Here is a 25570-nt window from a genome sequence, read left to right as displayed (position 1 = left end):
AACTGAGAGGTTGGTGCTTACAGACATCATAGGCTACATCCCTGGAGATCACACGGGAGAAAACATTGCTCTGTGCTTGAGAGAAGCTTTAGCCATCTGGGGCCTGTGAGGTGCAGCAAGTGTGCATAACGATAACGCCAGAAACGTGGGAGTGGCCATCACGTTCAATGACTGGAACCAGACTGTTTTGGACACACGCTGCACCTTGCAAACAGTAGGCTAAGTTATTACATGTTTAAGGCACTTTGACTTAATTACAACAATGATTGAGCCTACCTATACATAATTACCCAATCAAAAGCTTCCTATTCCATCTACAGCCTATGGTGCCTGAATAAATCATTAATTTAGGTTATTAAAGAACTCAATGGTAAAATAGGAACTGAATGTTATTAATGAATTAGTGCTGCGTTTAAAGCAAACTATATTTTGATGCTCATGTTAAAAATGTTTGTTAGTTAATATGTAGGTATAATAATCTGATCTATTATCCTAAGTAGCCTATAACAATGTTGGAAGAGATTTGGTTTTGTTGCGGCAGGGTAGCCTAGTGGTTAGAGCATTGGGCTAGTAACCAGAAGGTTGCAAGTTCAAATCCCCAAGCTGACAAGGTACAAATCGGTGGTTCTGCCCCTGACCAGGCAGTTAACCCACTGTTCCTAGGCTGTCATTGAAAATAAGAATTTGTTCTTAACTGACTTGCCTGGTAAAATAAAAATCAGTTAGCACAGTACGTATGATCTCATTTTAGATTTTATGTTCTATACCCGGACACCTGTTTTAAACATGTTTGATGGAATTACCAAGTTTTCACCCAAGTCTTAAAAAAAAGCAATTTATAATTGCAATATTAGGGGAAAATAAATTAATATCACAATTAGATATTTTGTCTAAATCGTGCAGCCCTAGCAGATAGGCTGTAGTGGATGGATGGATGGATGGATGGACGGACGGACATCAAGACAGAAGACTGGACATAGGAACGAACAAATGGAGGGACAAACTGATTCATGAAAGGACAGAGAGTGAATAGATGATTCTATACCAGTAACGGGAGTTGAAGATTATGGCCCAATTGGTATGGTAAGCCTGCAATCAGTCCCTTTCCTATCCCCTAATATGTTCAGTGATGGATTAAGGCATGTGTATCCTTTGGCTATCCAAAGTAATGAAGGTGTGCTGGTGTCTATAAAGGCTTTCTATGAAGCCTGAGGGGCAGGGCGCAGAAACAAACAAAAGAATAACAAAAGCTCTCTTTCCCTGCCATTGGCTGTTTTGCGCTCACATCTGTGGTTATATGTGGTTACCCATCTTTAACATAAGCTGCAAACCTGGCCCGGGGAAACAAATGTCAATGATTTACTGTCTCCTTCTTTTAGTGTGAGCCATCTCATAGAGGAACATGACTAGCCTAAAGGCTAAAATGATATCACTTTGCAGATGAATACCGAAGCATTATTGCTTCCTTTAATAAGGAAGACCATATGTTAGAAAAATTACCCAAAAATCAAAGCCATGCCTTCTTGTAACAATAAAAGACAAACAGAAGATATTCCCCATCCATTGTATGTAATGGGAAATTACATTATGGGCTCTATTTTAAAGAGCGACTGTCCCTAAAAACCACCTAATCGATTTGAAAACGTCCTAGGTGCGACTGATATGTGTCAGGAACATTTATTCTAGTGTCAAATTGACAGCAAAAGGTAAATATGATCGTTTTGGTCATAAAGTCAGTCTTGTCTAAAACAGAGTTTGGAACCTGTATTCATCACAACAAGTAAATTAAGGTTTGGTTTGGATGACAATTATGTCAACAATTCATGCCCCCTTTTGCCAAGCTCCACTTGTAAATCGCACTTCCCTTTATTGAGGATTACAGCCATTTGAGACTGAAAAGCCCTATATGAATTGACCATCTTCCGAGTCGACAATGTATGCTTCCAGCAGGATGCACAACCAACTAAGAGTCTGTTGCCGACTTAGCGACCTTGTCGCTATATTTAGCGAATATTCAGACCCCTCTAGCAACAAATGTTCAATAAAGCGACTGGTGACTTTTTCTGGTGTTATTGGAGACTTTTGGAGACTCTGACATGAAAGCACGTATTGTTCTTACTCTTCTCAACGAGCAGCGGGTGCTGATGTGGGCCCCACCCCAGTCCCAAAGCACTCACAGGCGGCCCAAAGCACTCACAGGCGGCCCAGTCCTCGCGCTGCAGTCAGAGCAGGAGATGTTCACCCCTCCGCATCCAAATTGCAAATTAATCGCGCATGCGGGAAGCCGCCGCTGGCTGATCCCGCCCTGGCTTACATAAAAATATAAATAAATTAACCTGAATTAGGGCCAGACTAGTTACCATAATTTTCTTACATTGCCATTAACAGTTTTTTCTATTAAGAAAAATAAAATAAAATACATTTAAAAAACGAAGTAACTCTGCCAGAGTCAGAAGAAAGTACATTTGTAGTTCTAAACATATTTAGGGTGTTTTTTACTCACTTTTTGTCTCTCCCACGACGTTATTCCTCTTTCCTACAGCGTCCATCACAATTACATTCACATGGCCAATTATGCAAATTAGGTGATGACATCATTTAGTGACTTTTAGGACAGCCAATAGCTACTTTCCTTACTGAGGAGTTGGCAACACTGCTAAGAGTTTGCATACCCTACCGAAGGACCCCTAGTACCCTACCATGCGGAATAGGTGGTTGGCGTTTGTTGATCCCCAATGGTGGTAAGTGTACTAGTAACTAGACCATAGACAGCTGGTTAATTATATTTTGATAATCATTATCGTCGTTAGCTACCTAACTAGCTGGCTAATGTTGGTCTACCTTAGTATAACTCGGATTTGGCTTAGAAAAATGATAACATTTCAAAATAAAGGAAATAATTAGTTGGAAAACCTTTGTCATTATTGTAATGTTGAGGGGTCCACCGTATTTTAGCTAGATAACATTAGTATTGCTACTTATTTAAAAAATACTTTGCTAGTAAAAGTAATGGCAATGAATTGGAATAATGTATCTGCACTTTATGTTTGTTAGCTAGCCAAACAGTTTTGGAGGAATGATTCTGTAACTTTTCTAAATGAACCGCCAATACACCAACATTCCATTAAAACAATGCAGTCAACCAACAGCCATACAATGGGTGAAATCAATTGATTATAGGATTTAGACAAATTGTAAATGCAACAAGTACAGAATGCAACATGTACTGATATTGTATCATATAATAGCACTCACGGGTTTCCAATAATATATTTTAGAGGCTATTTATACAGAACATAAAATGTATTTTAGGTTGACAATAATTATATTACTGATATATCACATGCCTTACTTGTATTTTCCTGCATAAGTAAAATCAGGATTATGCCTCTACTGCCATTCATTCCAATTGGACTGGTTTGATTTCTCCCTGAACAATATGGCTGCCGTTTTCAACCCATTCTGGACCTTTGAGGGTTAATGACATAACCCCCCTCTAGTAATTTCTTTAAGGTCCGAACAAGGAGTAACAAACCCAAAACCAACCAAGGGCCATAGCAAAACATGTCACATTTGGTTAAATAGTGTAATGGCGTCACCGGTCTGAATCTAATACAATCTGGAGCCAGTCAGTCTACACCTGTAAAGCATATAATTCGCTTTCAAACAAGATTGTTATTTCTCTAGCTATTTTTATAATTTAGGGACAATGACAATCATTGACCCTGTTTTTTCTGTTAGACAAAGTGCACAGTTGGGTGCCAGACTGATCCCCTGGTCATGAACTGATGCTAGGACCTACCAGAAGGAGCAAAGGTGGGTATAACATTTCAATGGACGTTGTGTACCATGCATATCCCGTGCATATGACTAATAAAACTTTAAACTAAAGAGAAAGGGGGAATGTCCACTCACCTTTATAATGCTTGCAAATATAATGTTTATACAACACCGTGTAAGCATCTTACAGATCCAATTTGCACTACCCACGAAATTGCACTGCATTCGAGCCATGTACGTTCTCACCATAAACCGGTGAATCTTTCAAATTTCAAATTTTCCTACATTGGTTTTTAATCTAATTAAACAAAATTCAATCAATCTGTTTTAAACACTGCATGAAAAGGCACATTTACGGGTCAAACACTCCAGTGCACAGGTCCTAAAATGTACCGTTTCTGGACATTTGAGGGCCAGCCATGTTTGGCCATGCACACATCCTGTAAATCTCTGATAATGAACACTTCATGTGCGCGGACGTGCACAGAAAACAGTTTAGCAAATCCCCAGAAACAACCACACCCGTCCACTGCATTTACGAGGACATGTCTTGAACAGTGCACCCCTTTGACGTCAGTTGCAATACATCTCCGTCCACATCCACCCATGTCTCTCCCATAAGAGACCACGTTTACATGTCCACAGTATTCCAGATAGTAGTTCATATCCTGCTTAAGATCTTATTCGCGATAAGCTGTTTACATGCACCTTTGATATCCCTCTCACTAGTATCCTTGTTTCCATGAATAAACAGAATATTCCTAATTTAAATTAATATGCATTAAATGGAATAGTAACTGAAATCTGGACACTGACTGTAGGCCTATAACCTCTCACATGTAGAGTAATATAATATCAAACCATGCAGAATTATGCATTTCTTGCAGTAAAATGAATCAACAAATGTTAATTTTCACAGGAACAGGCGTGAAGAAATATGATTTATTTCTTTCCTCATCTCTTGAGTGTCTTTGACACTTATGTAAGCATACATTATTTCTACCACATAAAATATGTACCCAAGAAGAACTGACATCTTATCAGAAACGTTTCATAGTTCTCAGCTTTTCATTTCCTTATAACCGATCAAACTGATTACATTTTCAAGGGAAGCTGAATGTAGTTGACAAACAAGTTGCCTACCGTATATTAAAAATTATAAGTAGAAATGTAACTAAATTAGGGGTGAAAATAACCTAAGCCAGTAGGCTATGTGGTCCAGTACGGAGTATCAGCGAAAATAAATTATTATGATGGATCGAACTGCACGGGTAGCCTACTTTAAGTGATTTGTTTGACAATCAGATGAAACCATCATCACACAACACCCATGATATGTCTAACTGACCCTGCACAGACCGTGAAAAACAGTAAACGGGATAAGACGTTTACATGCCACAGTAAACATTCTAAGATTGATAGATTTTTTTTTATTTCACCTTTATTTAACCAGGTAGGCTAGTTGAGAACAAGTTCTCATTTACAACTGCAACCTGGCCAAGATAAAGCAAACCAGTGTGACACAGACAACAACACAGAGTTACACATGGAGTAAACAATAAACAAGCCAATGACACAGTAGGAAAAAAAGAAAGTCTATATACAGTGTGTGCAAAATGCATGAGGAGGTAGGCAATAAATAGGCCATAGGAATGAATAATTACAATTTAGCAGATTAACATTGGAGTGATACATGAGCAGATGATGATGTGCAAGTAGAGATACTGGTGTGCAAAAGAGCAGAAAAGTAAATAAAATAAAAACAGTATTTGGATGAGGTAGGTAGATTGGGTGGGCTATTTACAGATGGACTATGTACAGCTGCAGCGATTGGTTAGCTGCTCAGATAGCTGATGTTTAAAGTTGGTGAGTGAAATAAAAGTCTCCAACTTCAGCGATTTCTGCAATTCGTTCCAGTCACATGCAGCAGAGAACTGGGAACTAAGATCAGCATATCCCAGGCATCTTATCAAGGTTTCTCAAAACCGATACATACAAGCTTTTTCGATGTATTGTAAAGGGGATATGAAGTTTTTTGCATCAACTCAAAAACAGAATATATTAGTATCCCAAATAATAATGGGATATTGGTGGGCATGTTAACATTGTCAGTGTCAGTAAATGACCATGCACTTGCTCAAGTTTGCGCATGCTTATTTGCCCAACTGAATGCTAACGCTAGTCATTGCTAGTTTTCCTTAGTGGCTGGGACTGGTATATTAAAAACACAATTCATTATTAAATGAATTAATAAATTTCTTAAAATTATTTGTATTAATATTCCAAATCAGCTTTCCTGCACAACTATAAGGTTTTTCGAGCACCTCACAACATCACTAAAACATATCTTAGTTCCTTGAATAAAACACACAAATTAATTTTAGTAGAGCAGGAGAAAGTCAAAGTATCTGAATTTAGACTAAGCAGGGCCTGAAACTGAAGAAAACCCCATGGAAGCTAGCCCTGGGCTAAGCTGGGATGACTTCTGCCAGTACTCTTCTTTTGAAAACACCTACTGACATGGGCTAAAGGGGGGTGGGCGTATCCATCAGATGGAAGAATATGAACAAACCTATTAACATTTCAAAGATCAACTAAAGTGAAAGAATACCATGCTATTGTTTGAGGAGAGTGCACAATTATGAACTTGAAAATTAGATTTGGGTATGTCATTTTAGGCGAAAATTGAAAAAAGTGTTGGATCCTTAAGTTAAGACAGTTTATACAATTTTAAAAACATTACAATACGTTCACAGTTTTCACAACACACTGTGTCATGCCCCTACTCCACCACTACCACATATCTATAGCAATTGAATTTCGTTGCAATTAGCATGCGACCGTTAGATACACATTTGATAAAAAGTGAACTTCTAAAATACATATAATTGGCGTGGTTCATATGTACACATGTAATTGACACATTTACTGTAATTAAGAGCCAAAACCTTTATAAATAAAACATGTTCTGAGATGCCTTCTTGTTCTCATTAACTTATATACAAAATTAGCAAGCTTAGCTTGGTTACACTCATAAATGGTAAAATCGACATTTTCACTCTGTAAAAACACTTAAATTATACATCAGAATGATCAGAAAACCTAAAAACAGGATATATAAGGTGACACAGAGAGTTGGCTTCTTTTCACAGGGCTTCTCTTTCAACACATGAAGAAGTAGAGAGGCCTGCAGCCGTAATGTGCACAGTCCAGATATTTCCACAAAGTTGTTAATAGTCTATCACGTTTCAGGTAAGACCCAGATACAGACAACGTCAAATTAACAACAGTTTAATAATCCAACAGGGGCAGGCAAAAGACAGGTCTAGGCCAGGCATGGGTCAGTAATCCAGATAGTTGGGGCAACGGTACAGGATGGCAGGAAAGTTAGGCAGAGGTCAGTAATCCAGATAGGTGGGGCAAAGGTACAGGACGGCAGGGTCAGGGCAGGCAGAAAAGGTCAAAACCTGGAAAACTAGAAAACAGGAACAGAGGAAAAAATGCTTGTAGGCTTGACGAAACAAAACGAACTGGCCACAGAGAACACAGGTATAAATACACAGGGGATCATTGGGAAGTTGGGTGACACCTGGAGGGGGTGGAGACAATCACAAAGACAGGTGAAACAAATCATGGTGTGACATAGTCAGGAATTTACTATCCCAGAAATCCCTTTATCACACAAGTTTTCGGGATGTGTGGGAGTGTGCAGGAATCCACTCACTCCCATGGGAAAATCCCACTCAATTTTCATGGGAATATAGTAAATCTGATGCACTCAGAAACATTATTTCAAAATAGGATCAGGTCAGAAGCATGATATCATAAATCGCTTCTCTCGTAGCATGGCACAGTGTGCACAGGTAGGCCTAAATTGTCTTTGCGAATAGCATTTGCAAATGCAGATATGTGAATTGTAAATAATGAAAAAGAATGAGAGCAAAAACCTCAAGTATTTCGAAGCAGTCTGTAGACCATTTAAAATCCCTTTATTCATAAAGTACTTTTGGCTAATGGCCAGGATAAAAATATTCACCTATACAATGCTGCTAAACCAGCCTTGATTAAGGGGAGGGTAGTCTACGAAGTGGAGGGAACCCAATCATTTCTTTATGTTTGTAAATATGAGATTCACAGGCACAAAAGGCACACCTCTCCTTCCATGGGCACTGTGTACCATGGCTGCACCTCAGCTCTGAAAATGTATGCCAAAAATGCCGTTAGGGCTGGAAAAGGCCAGTGTGCCAGTTTTTACACGTAAGTTTGACACTTGTGCCTCCTTAGTGCCAGCCAAAAATGGAGCCCAATGTGAAAACGAACATTTAGCTTTTATTTGTAAGCTAAATGTCAGTCTGCATTAAGGCAATTCATTCACAACTGGCTTCATGGTAGTTTTAGGTTTTGATGGAAGCATAGGTGGTTTTGTGGGTTTTCCAACCTGGGGAAAGTCTGAATCCATGCCATAACTAAACCCCTACATATCAAATGTCAACCACTAACCACATTATGAGCCAGCAGGTAAGAAGAGAGAACTAGGAACCATATTATGAGCCAGCAGGTAAGAAGAGAGAACTAGGAACCACATTATGAGCCAGCAGGTAAGAAGAGAGAACTAGGAACCACATTATGAGCCAGCAGGTAAGAAGAGAGAACTAGGAACCACATTATGAGCCAGCAGGTAAGAAGAGAGAACTAGGAACCACATTATGAGCCAGCAGGTAAGAAGAGAGAACTAGGAACCACATTATGAGCCAGCAGGTAAGAAGAGAGAACTAGGAACCACATTATGAGCCAGCAGGTAAGAAGAGAGAACTAGGAATACTGCATGCTGCAACAGAGGTAGACAAGGATAATGTAACAGCTTTCTTCTGTCGAAGGAGAGGATGTCCAAAATGCAGCGTAGTTCGTATTCAACATGTTGAATAAAAGAACGATAACGTGAACACTAACAAATACAAAATAACCAAAACAGTCCTATCTGGTTCAGCAAACACAAAGACAGGAAACAACCACCCACAAACCACCAACACAAAACAAGCTACCTAAATATGGTTCCCAATCAGAGACAATGACTAACACCTTCCTCTGATTGAGAACCATATCAGGCCATACATAGAAATGGACAAACTAGACACACAACATAGAATGCCCACCCAGCTCACGTCCTGACCAACACTAAAACAAGGAAAACACAAAAGAACTATGGTCAGAACGTGACAGAGAAGGTTAAAAATGATATTTTCTTGTTATTTTGGAGGGCTGAATTAGTCATTTGAAATATGAGCCAGTTGAAACTGGTTCCCTTGTCTTTGACAGAATTATAGTGGATTGCAGAAAGTATTTACAAAAATTGCGGCCATCTTAGCTATACATGGATCTCAGGACATGAAGCGTCCTAATCCAATAGCATTTGTCAGTAATTAGACAGAGCATGCTTATTGATACAGTACCTTACCTGAACTTGACTTTGAGTTAGTAGAGTCTGACACAAGTTTGTTATGCATTATGGCATGTACTGAATTCTAACATGGGACCTGTAAGAAACTCACATTTTCCTTAATCTCAAGGACCTAATAATACACCCTGCTAGAAACCTTGCTCTTACAAGGTAATTAACCTCCACCATTATAAAACAGAGAGGCAGATCTGCTGGATCAGCTTTAATACTGCAGGTTGTTGGTTCTATCAATTACATTTTCTTCATAATTTCTAATCATCTTATTTTATTTTTATTTTCTATACTGTATATCCCCCCCCCCCTACCCTACCATCCCTACCCTAATTGGAGCAAACTAATGGACAACAATACTTATATTGCTACTTACATCTGTAGTTAAATATTAATAATTTCCTTTCTTCATTAGCTGGATTTTCACCAAGACAATCCACCATTCATTCTGATCTTAACTCCAACCCTGCAATGTCTACAGATTAACTCATCTTTACATTTTAATTATCTAGCAGACGCTCTTCTCCAGAGCGACTTACAGGAGCAATTAGGGCACATCGACAGATTCTTCACCAAGTTGGGTCGGAGATTCAAACCAGCGACCTTTCGGTAACTGGTCCACCGCACTTAACCGCTAGGTTACCTGCCGCCCTTTCCCAGTATAATGCCATTTTGCTATGATGTTTTACGAGAGTCCTGGGCTTCTCTATTTGTTAAATGTCTACTGATATTGCCCTAAAAATAAATACTTTAAACAAAAGTATAATGATATTTCCCATTGACTGATAGTGTTTTTTCAGATCCCCTAACAATACAGTTTCCAAGTCCATCTGAACCCTGATATTATAACATAAAAAACATTCCTGGATCTGACTCCTAGAGGCAGACTTATAACACCCCTTACCGACAACATTGGTTGACTATTGGTCTGTCATGATATTTGTCATTGACACAACTACCAATTTGTTGTACCCCCTCCACCCCCTCAGAAAAAGGGTAGAAAATATAATAGAGACAGTTTTGGGCCTAGTTATAATCAAGAGATAAACTAGAGACAGATGTGATGTGTTTCAACAGTGCTTAGACCCTATATTTAAATTGTAATTTAAGACAAAGATTATATAAATTATTATAAACTGGGTGGTTCGAGCCCTGAATGCTGATTGGCAGTCAGCCGTGGTATATCAGACCATATACCACGGATATGACAAAACAATTATTTTTACTGCTCTAATTACGTTGGTAACCAGTTTACAATAGCAATAAGGCACGTCAGGGGTTTGTGGTATATGCCCAATATACCACGGCTAAGGGCTGTATCCAGGCACGCCGCTTTGCATCGTACATAAGAACAGCCCAGTCCTTAGCCGTGGTACTGTATATTGGCCATATACCACACACCCTCAGGCCTTATTGCTTAAATATACCACTCAACTTAACCATTTCAGTGAGTTATTACTTAATAAATATAAAGCTTAACAAATGGTTATTAAGGCACAAGGCGAGACCCAGATGCAGACACAGGAGGCAGATGGTTGGAGTCTTACAATGTTTAATAATCCAAAGGGGTAGGCAAGAGAATGGTCGTGGACAGGCAAAAGGTCAAAACCAGAGCAGAGTCCAGGAGATACAGAGTGGCAGACAGGCTCGTGGTCAAGGCAGGCAGAATGGTCAGGCAGGCGGGTACAAAGTCCAGAAACAGGCAAGGGTCAAAACCGGGAGGACTAGAAAAAGTAGAATGCAAAAAGCAGGAGAACGGGAAAAACGCTGGTTGACTTGGAAACATACAAGATGAACTGGCACAGAGAGACAGGAAACACAGGGATAAATACACTGGGGAAAATCAGCGACACCAGGAGTGGGTGTAGACAATCACAAGGACAGGTGAAAAAGTTACAAATAATTAAAGAGCAGCAGTAAAATAACAATGGCGAGGCTATGTACAGGGGGTACCGGTACAGAGTCAATGTGCGGGGACACTGGTAATTAATGTAATATGTACATGTAGATAGTCACTTTAATAACTCTATCCATAGATAATAAACAGAGTAGCAGCAGCATAAAAGAGTGGGTCAATGCAAATAGTCTGGGTAGCCATTTGATTAGCTTTTCAGGACTCTTATGGTTTGGGGGTAGAAGCTGATTAGAAGCCTCTTGTACCTAGTCTTGGTCCTCCATCATAGATGCCACAAAGCTTGGCCCCAGTGATGTACTGGGTTTTGTCGTGCCCTCTTCACGACTGTCTTGATGTGCTTGGACCATGTTAGTTTGTTGGTGATGTGGACACCAAGGAACTTGAATCTCTCAACCTGCTCCACTTCAGCCCCGTCAATGAGAATGGGGGCGTGCTCGGTCCTCCATTTCCTGTAGTCCACAATAATCTCCTTTGTCTTGATCACTTTGAGGGAGAGGTTGTTGTCCTGGCACCACACGGCCAGGTCTCTGACCTCCTCCCTATAGGCTGTCTCGCTGTTGTCGGTGATCAGGCCTACCACTGTTGTGTCATCGGTAAACCTAATGATGGTGTTGGAGTCGTGCCTGACCATGCAGTCATGTAGTCAATGAATAGCATTCTCACATAGTGTTCCTTTTGTCCAGGCTTGAAAGGGCAGTGTGGAGTGCAATAGAGATTGCATCATCTGTGGATCTGTCGGCAAATTGGAGTGGGTCTAGGGTTTCTGGGATAATGGTGTTGATGTGAGCCATGACCAGCCTTTCAAAGCACTTCATGGCTACAGACATGAGTGTTATGGGTCGGTAGACATTTAGGCAGGTTTCCTTAGTGTTCTTGGGCACAGGAACTATGTTGGTATTACAGACTCAGAGCATGCTCGAAGTACACGTCCTGGTAATCCGTCTGGCCCTGCGTCCTTGTGAATGTTGACCTGTTTACAGAGAGTGTGATCACACAGTCGTCCGACTGATGCTCTCATTCATGCTTCAGGTTACTTGCCTCGAAGCTGCCACATCCGATGAGCCGGTGAGGTATGACTCGATCTTAGTCCTGTATTGACGCTTTGCCTGTTTGATGGTTCATTGGAGGGAATAGCGAGTTTTCTTATAAGCTTGTGGGTTAGAGTCCCGCTCGTTGAAAGTGGCAGCTCTACCCTTTAGCTCAGTGTGGATATTGCCTGTAATCCATGATTTCTGGTTGGGGTATGTACAGTAGTTTAAATGTATTACATTTTGAGTTTGCATCCCAATATTACTCTTTATATACATCAGAGAAGACTGAAATATAACAAAACCTCTTGACATAGAAATGCAAATTTTCGTTAAGGTTTTTTAAATAATGTTTTTAATTATGAAATGATAAAAAAATACTAATAACATTCCGCCCATGAGGCACTAGGTCATATGACTGCATGAAAGCTCCATCTTGAGCAGATGGACAGGATATGGATTAAATCTGACTAGCTTCTACTTGGGCTGTCAACGGTCAAACCTGAGACTGGTGTGTTGTTGATAAGTCGATACATTTGGTTTATACCTAGCAAGGTACGTTTGCTAGCTATAGTAGCTACATGTCATTAGTTGATAGGCTATGCCACTATGATCTTGTGCTGTAACTAGCTTAATACGGCAGTGGTTAGAGCGTTGGGTCAGTAAGCGAAAGGTTGCTAGATCGAATCCCCGAGCTAGCAAAGTACAAATCTGTCGTTCTGCCCCTGAACAAGGCATTTAACCAACTGTTCCCAGGCTGTCATTGTAAATAATAATTTGTTCTTAACTGACTTGCCTAGTTAATTAAGTAAAGGTGAAATGAAAAAAGACATAGCTTCTCCCTAATGTGTAATGTGAGAGGAAGATTTGCATAGCTAACATTGCACCTGAAGACAGATTTTTATCCCTGCTAGCTGACGTTAGCTCATAATCAAGCAAACCTGACAACATGTATGGTGCATGTTGCCAGCATTCTTTCAATAATGTTTAATCTCAAAATGTCTAGCTATTGTTCTTGTTTGCCTTCTGTAATGGCCGCTAGCATTTCTTAATGGGAATTGATGAAAAACGAGGCCAAATCAGCGATAGAGAGGATGAGAAATATGTGTGTTGTACAAAAGTTGGAGAAAACAAAAAGGCTAGGCAGCCATCTTTAATTCAGTGTCACCCCCCTATCCAGCCACGAACTCAGTCAAATCCAATTAAAACAGACTTGCGCTACACAGGAGGGCACACACGATTCAAAACCCCAAACTCTCTAATACAGAATGACAGCAAGGTCCTTGGCAACTAAATTTGCAAATTTCAAACACAATAATGTCTTCTTATTAATGTCCTCCCTACTCTAGTTAGCACTAGAAAATGAGACGCAAACTGATATTGGTCTTTGCTGCAAATGTATTGAACAAAGATATAAACAAAACATGTGAAGGTCTGGTCCCATGTTTCATGAGCTGAAATAAATGATGCCCTTCCAGGTTCACCCATGGCTGTGCCCCTGCCCAGTCATGTGAAATACATATACACTGCTCAAAACAATAAATGGAACACTTAAACAACACAATGTAACTCCAAGTCAATCACACTTCTGTGAAATCAAACTGTCCACTTAGGAAGCAACACTGATTGACAATACATTTCACATGCTGTTGTGCAAATGGAAAAGACAACAGGTGGAAATTATAGGCATTTAGCAAGACACCCCCAATAAAGGAGTGGTTCTGCAGGTGGGACCACAGACCACTTCTCAGTTCCTATGCTTCCTGGGTGATGTTTTCGTCACTTTTGAATGCTGGCGGTGCTTTCACTCTAGTGGTAGCATGAGACGGAGTCTACAACCCACACAACTGGCTCAGGTAGTGCAGCTCATCCAGGATGGCGCATCAATGCGAGATGTGGCAAGAAGGTTTGCTGTGTCTGTCAGCGTAGTGTCCAGAGCATGGAGGCGCTACCAGGAGAAAGGCCAGTACATCAGGAGATGTGGAGGAGGCCGTAGGAGGGCAAAAACCCAGCAGCATGACCGCTACCTCCGCCTTTGTGCAAGGAGGAGCAGGAGCAGCACTGCCAGAGCCCTGCAAAATGACCTCCAGCAGGCCACAAATGTGCATGTGTCTGCTCAAACGGTCAGAAACAGACTCCATAAGGGTGGTATGAGGGACCGACATCCACAGGTGGGGGTTGTGCTTACAGCCCAACACCGTGCAGGACGTTTGGCATTTGCCAGAGAACACCAAGATTGGCAAATTTGCCACTGGCACCCTGTGCTCTTCACAGATGAAAGCAGGTTCACACTGAGCACATGTGACAGACGTGACAGAGTCTGGAGACGCCGTGGAGAACGTTCTGCTGCCTGCAACATCCTCCAGCATGACCGTTTTGTCGGTGGGTCAGTCATGGTGTGGGGTGGTATTTCTTTGGGGGGCCACATAGCCCTCCATGTGCTCGCCAGAGGTAGCCTGACTGCCATTAGGTACCGAGATGAGATCCTCAGACCCCTTGTGAGACCATATGCTGGTGCGGTTGGCCCTGGGTTCCTCCTAATGCAAGACAATGCTAGACCTCATGTGGCTGGAGTGTGTCAGCAGTTCCTGCAAGAGGAAGGCATTGATGCTATGGACTGGCCCGCCCGTTCCCCAGACCTGAATCCAATTGAGCACATCTGGGACATCATGTCTCGCTCCATCCACCAACGCCACGTTGCACCACAGACTGTCCAGGAGTTGGCGGATGCTTTAGTCCAGGTCTGGGAGGAGATCCCTCAGGAGACCATCCGCCACCTCATCAGGAGCATGCCCAAGAGTTGTAGGGAGGTCATACAGGCACGTGGGAGGCCACACACACTACTGAGCCTCATTTTGACTTGTTTTAAGGACATTACATCAAAGTTGGATCAGCCTGTAGTGTGGTTTTCCACTTTAATTTTGAGTGTGACTCCAAATGCAGACTCCATGGGTTGATAAATTTGATTTCCATTGGTAATTTTTGTGTGATTTTGTTGTCAGCACATTCAACTATGTAAAGAAAAAAATATTTAATAAGAATATTTCATTAATTCAGATCTAGGATGTGTTCCCTTTATTTTTTGAGCAGTGTATTAAGGCCGAATGCATTTATTTCAATTGACTGATTTCCTTATATGAACTGTAACGCAATAAAAACCTTTGAAATTGTTGCATGTTGCATTTATATATTTATTCAGCGTATAACGGTGCTTATATTTGCAGAGGAAAAGTCCTTGCAGAGGAAAATTTCGACATCCGAGCACATAAAGGTTGCATACCAGACCGACTACACTGCAGACGTTATTCAATGGTTAGGTGCCACATCATGTTACGACTGTGCAGTCAGGCATCATATTGCTACAGTATTTCATAGTTGATGTCTTAAACACCTATCCAGGCATTGTGAGATCTGGCATGCATCTCTGTTGTCGTCAGCCTGGAACGGGGCCAACAAGTCCAACGTGGGACATTGACATTGGACAGGGTTTGGCAAGGCCCATCTGGGGTCTATTCAGAACGGTGCAACATTACAACAACACTTTCAGATAGAAATACATTTTGTGGAACAGAAATTATCTTCTGTCTTCAAGAATTGGGCATCACACCAGCTGTATTCACCACATTTCTATCTGCAAGGTTCTGAATGTTTCACCTCACTGAATACACCCCGGTTAACTGACTTATCCCCTGACATGGTGCTATGCTTATCTGACTGTGCACTGTTCTCAGGCGTAAGGATAGGAAGGCTACTGCTTAGTAGTTATGCCCGGTCAGCAAGATTGTCCCTCAGATATACAGCCGTACAGCTGTGAGGCATTAGCAATGGGATATAAAAGTAATATCTAATAATTCTGTCCTCCTCTGAAAGCCCAAATCCCAGAGAATTGGTATATATCCTGTGCATGCCTGATTTGAATAGCGAGGATATCTGCGCCTTGGGCAAAGTCCTAGCTAGCTGCATGGTGGCGCTGGGAGCCTTGTCTCTAAAGGTTCCTTCCAAGACCTTATATAATAATATATGCCATTTAGAAGATGCTTTTAACCAAAGTGACACAGTCATACATTCATACATTATACAAAAGGATGGTCCTGGGAGTCAAACCCGCAAGCCCGGTATTGCACGCACCATGCGCTACCAACTTAGCTACAGAGGACCCTCAATGACATGCCTGGTGAGTAGTCTGCTGTTCAGTCTCTTTGAGAGGTTTCACAAAATACACTGGATTAGCCTAGGATTATATAAAATGTATAGTATTCTTAAATTGATTGAAACTTCTTCAGGATTGGGGGGTCCCCTGTGGGACAGTTGAGCTAACGTAGGCTAATGCGATTAGCATGAGTTTGTGAGTAACAAGAAAATTTCCCAGGACATAGACATATCTGATGTTGGCAGAAAGTTTAAATTCTTGTTGAGGGCTTAAACCAGAGAGTTATATGTGTAGCTGGCACTCCTTAGGAATCCTGGTACGAGAGCCAGACACCCACTTGAGCCCAGAAAGCGAGGAAGATCCAATTTAGCAGACTGTTACCATACAAGGATATCTCCTTGATTCCCATCAACACCCCTCTCTCCCCCTCCTTCCAGTCCTCTTTACAGTTGATTCAAAGTAATATTTGACCACTTGCCACATCCTCAATAGCCCACGTAAAGTGAGAGAGAGAGAGAGAGAGAATAAATGGTTTCCAGAGACTGAACAGCAGACTACTAAGCATGAAAATACATTTTCCTTTTCAAAAACCTCATGATTAGATACATATTTGACCAAGCAGTTCTGCTAAATGGACCGTTTTCTACATTACAGTTACATAATGCGGGCCTAGCAATGTGAATGCATGTAGGAGTGTTTAACGTAAGAGCAGGGCTGTTAACCTAAGTGTCCTGGTTAAATTCCTAATATCCCCATTTCCATCATGGCCATCTAATCACCCCCCTCATTCGTAATTAGCACATAGTATCACTCCTCACCTCTCCTTTATATACATGCAATCAATTATTATTAATTTCATTTAAGGATGGGATTTGAAAAACAACTAAATGGCCGCTCCGCCACTTGTTTTGGTATACAGCTGAGAGATGGGTGTAAGGGATGTCATCCTCCTCTTCTGAGGAGGAGTAGCGAGAAGGATCGGAGGACCAATGCGCAGCGTGATAAGTGTCCATAATGTTTATTTAAATACATAAACTGAACACTACGAAATACAAAAACAATAAACGTGAAATGACCGAAACCGAGTGTGGCCCAAACACTCACACGGAAACAAACACCCTCCAAACCAAAAGTGAAACCCAGTCTACCTAAGTATGATTCTCAATCAGGGACAACAATTGACAGCTGCCTCTGATTGAGAACCATACTAGGCTGGAACTCAAAAACCAACATAGAAAAACAAACAGACTGCCCACCCCAACTCACACCCTGACCATACTAAAACAAAGACAAAAACAGAACGTGACAATGGGCCTAAGAAAATGTAACCCCTCTGAAATGCGTACATTTTGAACCTCTTTAATAGCTGTCAACATATGTTTATTGAATCTACAAGATATTATCTAACCCATATGCTTTGCTATGAAATGATAAAAAGTGCAAGTGACAATGGTAAACAAGCTCTATTATTAATAGTTAAACATCTTGGTTGAAGTCTAAAGTCGTGCGTAATTGGTCAGATGCTTGATTAAGTTATGGGTCCATACGTGTTAAGAGAAGAGATGGAACGAGGATTGGAACCGGAACTAAGCGCTCCACAATTTCTCTTTGCAAGTTACGGGTAAGTCTGTGTGCCAAATGTCCCCTCCCCTTCTGAAATTCTAATCATCATTTTGATGGCCATACTGACATAAAAACTGAGGTTTGTCTATAAGGTGTTCAATTGGAAGCATTGCGTGTCAGAGGTTTACTGGGTAATTAAAGTTCAAAGATTAACATCAACATAAATTGCATTAAGGAAACATGGTGTAGCTGTTCATACTTGTGCACACACACACTTGTAAGTGTAACAGTATAACTTTCAACCGTCCCCTCGCCCATACCCGGGCGCGAACCAGGGACCCTCTGCACACATCAACAACTGACACCCACGAAGCATCGTTACCCATCGCTCCACAAAAGCCACGGCCCTTGCAGAGCAAGGGGAACCACTACTTCAAGGTCTCAGAGCAAGTGACGTTACCGATTGATACGCTATTTAGCGCGCACCACCGCTAACTAAGCTAGCCGCTTCACATCCGTTACATCAGGTTATTAAAGGTCTACTCCATTTGGAATGTGTCACGCCCTGACCTTAGAGAGCCTTTTTATGTCTCTATTTGGTTTGGTCAGGGTGTGATTGGGGTTGGGCATTCTATGATTTTGTATTTCTATGTTTTGGCTGGGTATGGTTCTCAATCAGGGACAGCTGTCTATCGTTGTCTCTGATTGGGAACCATACTTAGGTAGCCCTTTCCCTCCTTTCAGTGTGGGAAGGTAACTTTGTTTGTGGCACATAGCCTTAAGCGGCACGTTTTGTTTTGTTGATTGGTTCGATTGCGTCATCCTAATAAAAGGAATATGTACGCTCACCATGCTGCGCTTTTGTAGCACGCTTCTGTCTATAACATGACCTGGTCAGTATGTGTAAGTAATCCTTTCTATCGCAGCTCCTATGAAATATATCACATTATAGAACTGCAAAAGTATTGCTCTCCACTTTCTGGAGGACTGAGTTTTGAAATCAGTGGAATGCCAGGTGGAATTAGAGAATGATAGCTAAGGAGATTGAGAAAATGCTGGCATTTTGATTGCAAATATGCAGAGGGAGTCAAAAAGAGCACACACAGAAGGCTGTTGTATGAAACACCTGTCTCTGGATTACATCTTTAATAAACTAAGGGAATCCATGATAGAGGGAGAAGTGTCCATCTGTGTTTACGGGTAAGGTAGTCTTGCTAGCTACATTTTCAGATATTACACATTTCATATTTAGTCAGTCGTTTTCATTTCAAGTTAAAGCACAGTTAGTCACTAACGCTCTGGATAACATAAAAAACAGCCTAACCAGATCTGCTATGGCGAGTAAAATGGTCAGTGAGCTGTATCTCATTTGTGTCTTGAAGCTAACAAGTTAGCCAACTTTAGCCAGTTAGCTTGGGAGCTTGACTTCTGTTGTGAGGTCAGAACGCTTCGGATCAACCCTACTCCTTGGGCAGAGCATCCAGTGTGCACTTTGAATGTTCCGAGAGCGAAACGCTCTGAATGTATGGACTGACAATGCTCAGCGTTAACGAACTCCCAGAGCACACTCTGGCACTCCAGATTGAATTCACGAACACACCTGTAGCATTAACCAGACATTAGCCTTAATCTTTGGTTGTTTAGTACATGGCCTCACATGTGAATCCTTAAAGAGATGGGTGGGGTTATGTCTTTTAAGTTTTTAACGTGTGAATGATGATGAATGGGTGTAGACGAGGTCTCCAGTAGGTTTACCAAAACATTCAAGAACCAATTTCTCAAAAGTGAGGATACAAATGTAAACTTTCAAAGCAGAATTACTTCAAATCAAATTTTATTTGTCACATACACATGGTTAGCAGATGTTAATGCGAGTGTAGCGAAATGCTTGTGCTTCTAGGTCCGACAATGCAGTAATAACCAACGAGTAATCTAACCTAACAATTCCACAACTACTACCTTATACACACAAGTGTAAAGGGATAAAGAATATGTACATACATATATATGAATGAGTGATGGTACAGAACGGCATAGGCAAGATGCAGTAGATGGTATAGAGTACAGTATATACATATGAGATGAGTAATGTAAGGTATATAAACATAAAGTGGCATAGTTTAAAGTGGCTAGTGATACATGTATTACATAAAGATGGAAAGATGCAGTAGTTGATATAGAGTACAGTATATACATATACATTTGAGATGAGTAATGTAGGGTATGTAAACATTATATTAAGTGGCATTGTTTAAAGTGGCTAGTGATACATTTTTTACATCAATTTCCATCAATTTCCATTATTAAAGAGGCTGGAGTTGAGTCAGTATGTTGGCATCAGCCATGTTAGTGGTGGCTGTTTAACAGTCTGATGGCCTTGAGATAGAAGCTGTTTTTCAGTCTCTCGGTCCCTGCTTTGATGCACCTGTACTGACCTCGCCTTCTCCTTTGTTTTGTTGACATGAGGCTACACCACACTCCGAGGGCCCTCACCTCCTCCCTGTAGGCCGTCTCGTCGTTGTTGGTAATCAAGCCTACCACTGTAGTGTCGTCCGCAAACTTGATGATTGAGTTGGAGGCGTGCATGGCCACGCAGTCGTGGGTGAGAGGGCTCTGAGTACAGGAGAGGGCTCAGAACGCACCCTTGTGGAGCCCCAGTGTTGAGTATCAGCGGGGTGGAGATGTTGTTACCTACCCTCACCACCTGCGGGGCGGCTCATCAGGAAGTCCAGTACCCAGTTGCACAGGGCGGGGTCGAGACCCAGGGTCTCGAGCTTGATGACGAGCTTGGAGGATACTATGGTGTTGAATGCCGAGCTGTAGTCGATGAACAGCATTCTCACATAGGTATTCCTCTTGTCCAGATGGGTTAGGGCAGTGTGCAGTGTGGTTGTGATTGCGTCATCTGTGGACCTATTGGGGCGGTAAGCAAATTGGAGTGGGGCTAGGGTGTCCGGTAGGGTGGAGGTGATATGGCCCTTGACTAGTCTCTCAAAGCACTTCATGATGACGGAAGTGAGTGCTACGGGACAGCTTTCTTGGGAACAGGAACAATGGTGGCCCTCTTGAAGCATGTGGGAACTGCAGACTGGGATAAGGGTTGATTGAATATGTCCGTAAACACACCAGCCAGCTGGTCTGCGCATGCTCTGATGACTCAGCTGGGGATGATTTTCTTTCATAATTATGTCAGATATACTTGGATGTGTAATGTGAACGTTTGTTGCTGCCATGTCATGCTAAGTTTGCTAATCTTGCCAATGAAAAAATCATTAAAGTAGTTGGCAATATCAGTGGGTTTTGTGATGAACGAACCAATCGATTCAATGAATTATGGAGCTGCATTAGCCTTTTTTCCCAAAATGTAATTTAAGGTGCTCCAAAGCAATCTTTGTCATTTATCTTAATTTTGTTGTGTAGTTTCTTTTTCTTTCAGTTTAGTCACATGATTTCTCAATTTGCAGTACGTTTGCCAATCAGTTGTGCAGCCACACTTATTTTCCATTCCTTTTGTCTCATCCCTCTCAACCATACAATTGTTCAATTCTTCATCAATCCACCGGGCTGTAACAGTTTTTACAATCATTTTCTTAATGGGTGTATGCTTATTACTAATCGGGATAAGCAATTCCATAAATGAGGCAAGTGTAGCGTCTGGTTGCTCCTCATTACACACCACAGACCAACAAATATTCTTTACATCAACGACATAGGAATCACAACGAAACATATTGAATTACATCTTAGACACTATTAGGCCCAGCCTTTGAGACTTTGTTATTCCTAGATATGGCTACTATATTGTGATCACTACAGCCGATGGATTTGGATACTGCTTTAACCTTTTCACGGGTGAGTTCCAAATATCTCTACGGTCGCCCCAGCGTGAGTTATTTTATGCACGTGATGTCAGAATGCACTCACTATTACAAAATGTGATTGTTATAAGCAACAAGACAGTTAACACTCATTGCCTGCTAATTATCTATAGCAGTGGTTCTCAAACTTTTTATAGTCCCGTACCCCTTCCAACATTAAATCTCCAGCTGCGTACCCCTCTAGCACCAGGGTCAACCCACTCTCAAATGTTTTTTTTTGTTGCCATCATTGTAAGCCTGCCACACACACACACACACACTATACAATACACTTATTATACATAAGAATGTGTGTCAACGAGCTGTTATTGGACCAGGGCACAAATAATAATAATACATTATTTTGCTCTTTATTTAGCCATCTTACGTATAAAATGTTATTTGTTCATTGAAAATTGTGAATAACTCACCACAGGTTAATGAGAAGGGTGTGCTTGAAAGGATGCACGTAACTCTGCTATGTTGGGTTGTATTTGAGAAAGTCTCAGTCTTAAATCATTTTCCACAAGACGTGTGTGCCTGTATTTAGTTTTCATGCTAGTGAGGGCCGAGAATCCACTCTCACATAGGTACGTTGTTGCAAAGGGTATCGCTGTCTTAACAGTGTGATTTGCCAGGGCAGAATTCTCTGAGTGCAGCCCAATCCAGAAATCTGGCAGTGGCTTCTGATTAAATAACATTTTCACAGAACCGCTTGTTACAATTTCGATGAGGCTCTCTTGTTCAGATATCAGTAAGTCGACTGGAGGCAGCCCATGAAAGGGATAACGAATCCAGTTGTTCGTGTCATCCGTTTCGGGAAAGTAATTGCACATCCAACTTCACTCAGGTGCTTCGCTATATCACATCTGACATTCTCCATAATCTTGAGTTCATTTTCATACAAAAAAAGCATACAGTGATGGAAAGACCTGTGTTGTCCTTGTTAATGCAGACAGAGGAGAGATCCAACTTCTTAAACAGCCTCAATTTTGTCCCGCACATTGAATATAGTTGCGCATTGTCTCTGTAATCCTAGAAAAACATCACCCAGATAGGCCAGTCATGTGACAAACTCATCATCATGCAAGTGGTCAGACAAGTGAAAATGATGGTCAGTAAAGAACTTTAAGCTCGTCTCAATTTTTTTTGAAACGTGTCAATACTTTCCCCCTTGATAACCATCGCACTTCTGTAGATTGTAAAAGCTTTACATGGTCACTGCCCATATCATTGCATAGTGCAAAAAAATACACGAGAGTTCAGTGGCATTGCTTTAACAAAGTTAACCATTTTCACTGTAGTGTCCAAAATGTTGTTCAAGCTGTCAGGCATTCCTTTGGCAGCAAGAGCCTCCTTACGGATGCTACAGTGTACCCAAGTGGCGTCGGGAGCAACTGCTTGCACGTGTGATAATACCCCACTATGTCTCCCTGTCATGGCTTTTGCACCATTTGTACAGATAACCCACCAAAGTCCGTTTGATCACAAAGCTGTCCAGTACTTTAAAATTATCTTCTCCTGTTGTCCTGGTTTGCAGAAGAGGATGTCTTCCTTAATTGGCCCCCCATAAACGTAATGAACATATACCAGGAGCTGTGCCAGGCCCGCCACGTCTGTTGACTCCTCCAGCTGTAACGCATAGAATTCACTGGCTTGTATGCGAAGCAGAAATTGTTTCAGAACATCCCCAGCCATGTCACTGATGTGTTGTGTAGCTCACCATATAAGACGCTTCTAGCCCCTTATTATTAACCCTCCTGTTGTGTTCGTTTCATGTTAATTAATGATTTGTTCCAGGTCCAAAATGACCATCCCATTATAGCTGATTATAAATCCATATATTATCACCTAATGTTGTGTTAGATCTTTTTATTAACTTAAGTTCTTGTGAACATTACAAGTTTTGAACTTCTATTTGCTATTTATGGCCTGTAGGCCTCATTGACCTGAGCTCATACAACTCGTTTTTGAGTTAAAAAAAAGCATCATGTATGGATTATTTTGACTATAACAAATTCTCAGATGAAACATATTGTGATATTTATCATAGACTACTTCACTGTCAGTTTCCTGGCCTCTCCTCCTCACCAGTGTCATGATCAATAATATGATCAAGAGCCTCACATACAGTATATCATTTCTAATGACCGGTCATTTTTGACCGGGAACACCATAGGTGTGCAAAAGTAAAATAAAACACCCAAAATGTAATGAAAATCATCCAAATGGAACCTTATGACAATCAGACTAAATTAACTACATTTTTCAGAGAGAACTTGTAAATCGGTCCAATCGACCGGAACACAACAGGAGGCTTAATTGTATCTGTCACTTTTATACATGTCTTACTACTTAAAAGTTACTACTTAAAAATCCCTGATGCAGTGTGTGCAAACCTGGTCTAGAACTACAGGAAACGTATGATCTCTGTAATTGCAAACAAAGGTTTCTATACCAAATATTAAGTTCTGCTTTTCTGATGTATCAAATACTTATTGCATGCAATAAAATGCAAATTAATGACTTAAACATCATAAAATGTGATTTTTCTGGATTTTTTTTTAGATTCCGTCTCTCACAGTTGAAGTGTACCTATGATTAAAAAAATTACAGACCTCTACATGCTTTGTAAGTAGGAAAGACTGCCGATGTTGCAGGTTATCAAATACTTGTTCTCCCCACTGTACATGATACATGATCAAGCATTTCACACGTTATCCAGATAATGACTAGTAGCACATAGTGGTCTATAGCAGCTTCCACCAGAATGGGCTTTAGGTGAGGCAGAAACCTGTAGCCATGTAACTTCAGTATTTAACATGATATCTTCTCAAAGCTTTACAGGAATCTGTTTCTGAATATAAATGGCAACACCTCCACCTTTTGGCATTTCAGTTTTTTTCTGTAGAACTTATAACCATGTATTGCTACCACTGTATCATCAAATATATTATCTAAGTGAGTTTCAGAGATCGTCAGAATATGAATGTCATCTGTTCATAGCAAATTATTGATTTCATGAATTGTTTCTTAAGCTACAGAGTGATGTTAACGTGGACTATTTGTTGCACTTTTCTGGGATTCTTGTTTGTTTTATTGCTTTACTGGGAAGCTTAGCATATGTAGACATGCTCATGTTATTTATGTTAGTGCAGGGTAAGCTGCACACAATGGACTTCCTACTAGGGCATACCGCCTTAGTGCTAAACAGTATCACTCTGGTTCATAGGCACATGACAACTGCATACAATAGCTGTGGGATCAGCAGAGGCATTCAGGGCAGTAATAGGGTCATAAATGAGGTTACTTACATTGTGTCTTCCAATGCCCCTGGGATAATGTACATTTGCTGAAGCATTATTACAATTCAGCGACACAATGGTAAGGAATAAATGCACTGAGCCATTGATAAGTCACTGTCTCATGCAGCTTTATAATGCTGTGAAAGGATCCAGGAACCCATATGATTTGGGTGGATACCATCCTCCTTATAATACGATCTTTGTTTCCAGAAGGTATCAAAATTGTCAATAAATGTTACACCCACAAAGCTGCAATAGTCTCGTAGCCAGTTATGGAGGGCTAAAAGTTTGCCGAACCGTTCAATGCCACAATTTAGGGAGGGCAGAGGGCCAGATGTTATAAGGCATTTGTTGGCATCAAATAGTAACCCAATCAGTTATTTTAAATCCATCTTCCGTTCTTCTGAGCTGTCTTTCATAATTCCATTGAATCCCACATGAACACTGCCAGACTCAGTTTCCTGATGCTGGTTTAAAATGTTTGGGAGAAGCTTATTGATGTCATGTGCTCCTGGATAGCACA

Source organism: Oncorhynchus kisutch, linkage group LG2 (genome assembly GCF_002021735.2).
Source record: "Oncorhynchus kisutch isolate 150728-3 linkage group LG2, Okis_V2, whole genome shotgun sequence".
In the NCBI taxonomy this organism is placed as follows: domain Eukaryota; kingdom Metazoa; phylum Chordata; class Actinopteri; order Salmoniformes; family Salmonidae; genus Oncorhynchus; species Oncorhynchus kisutch.
The sequence above is the reverse complement of the archived record's forward strand: the minus strand, read 5'-3'. Positions refer to the sequence as shown.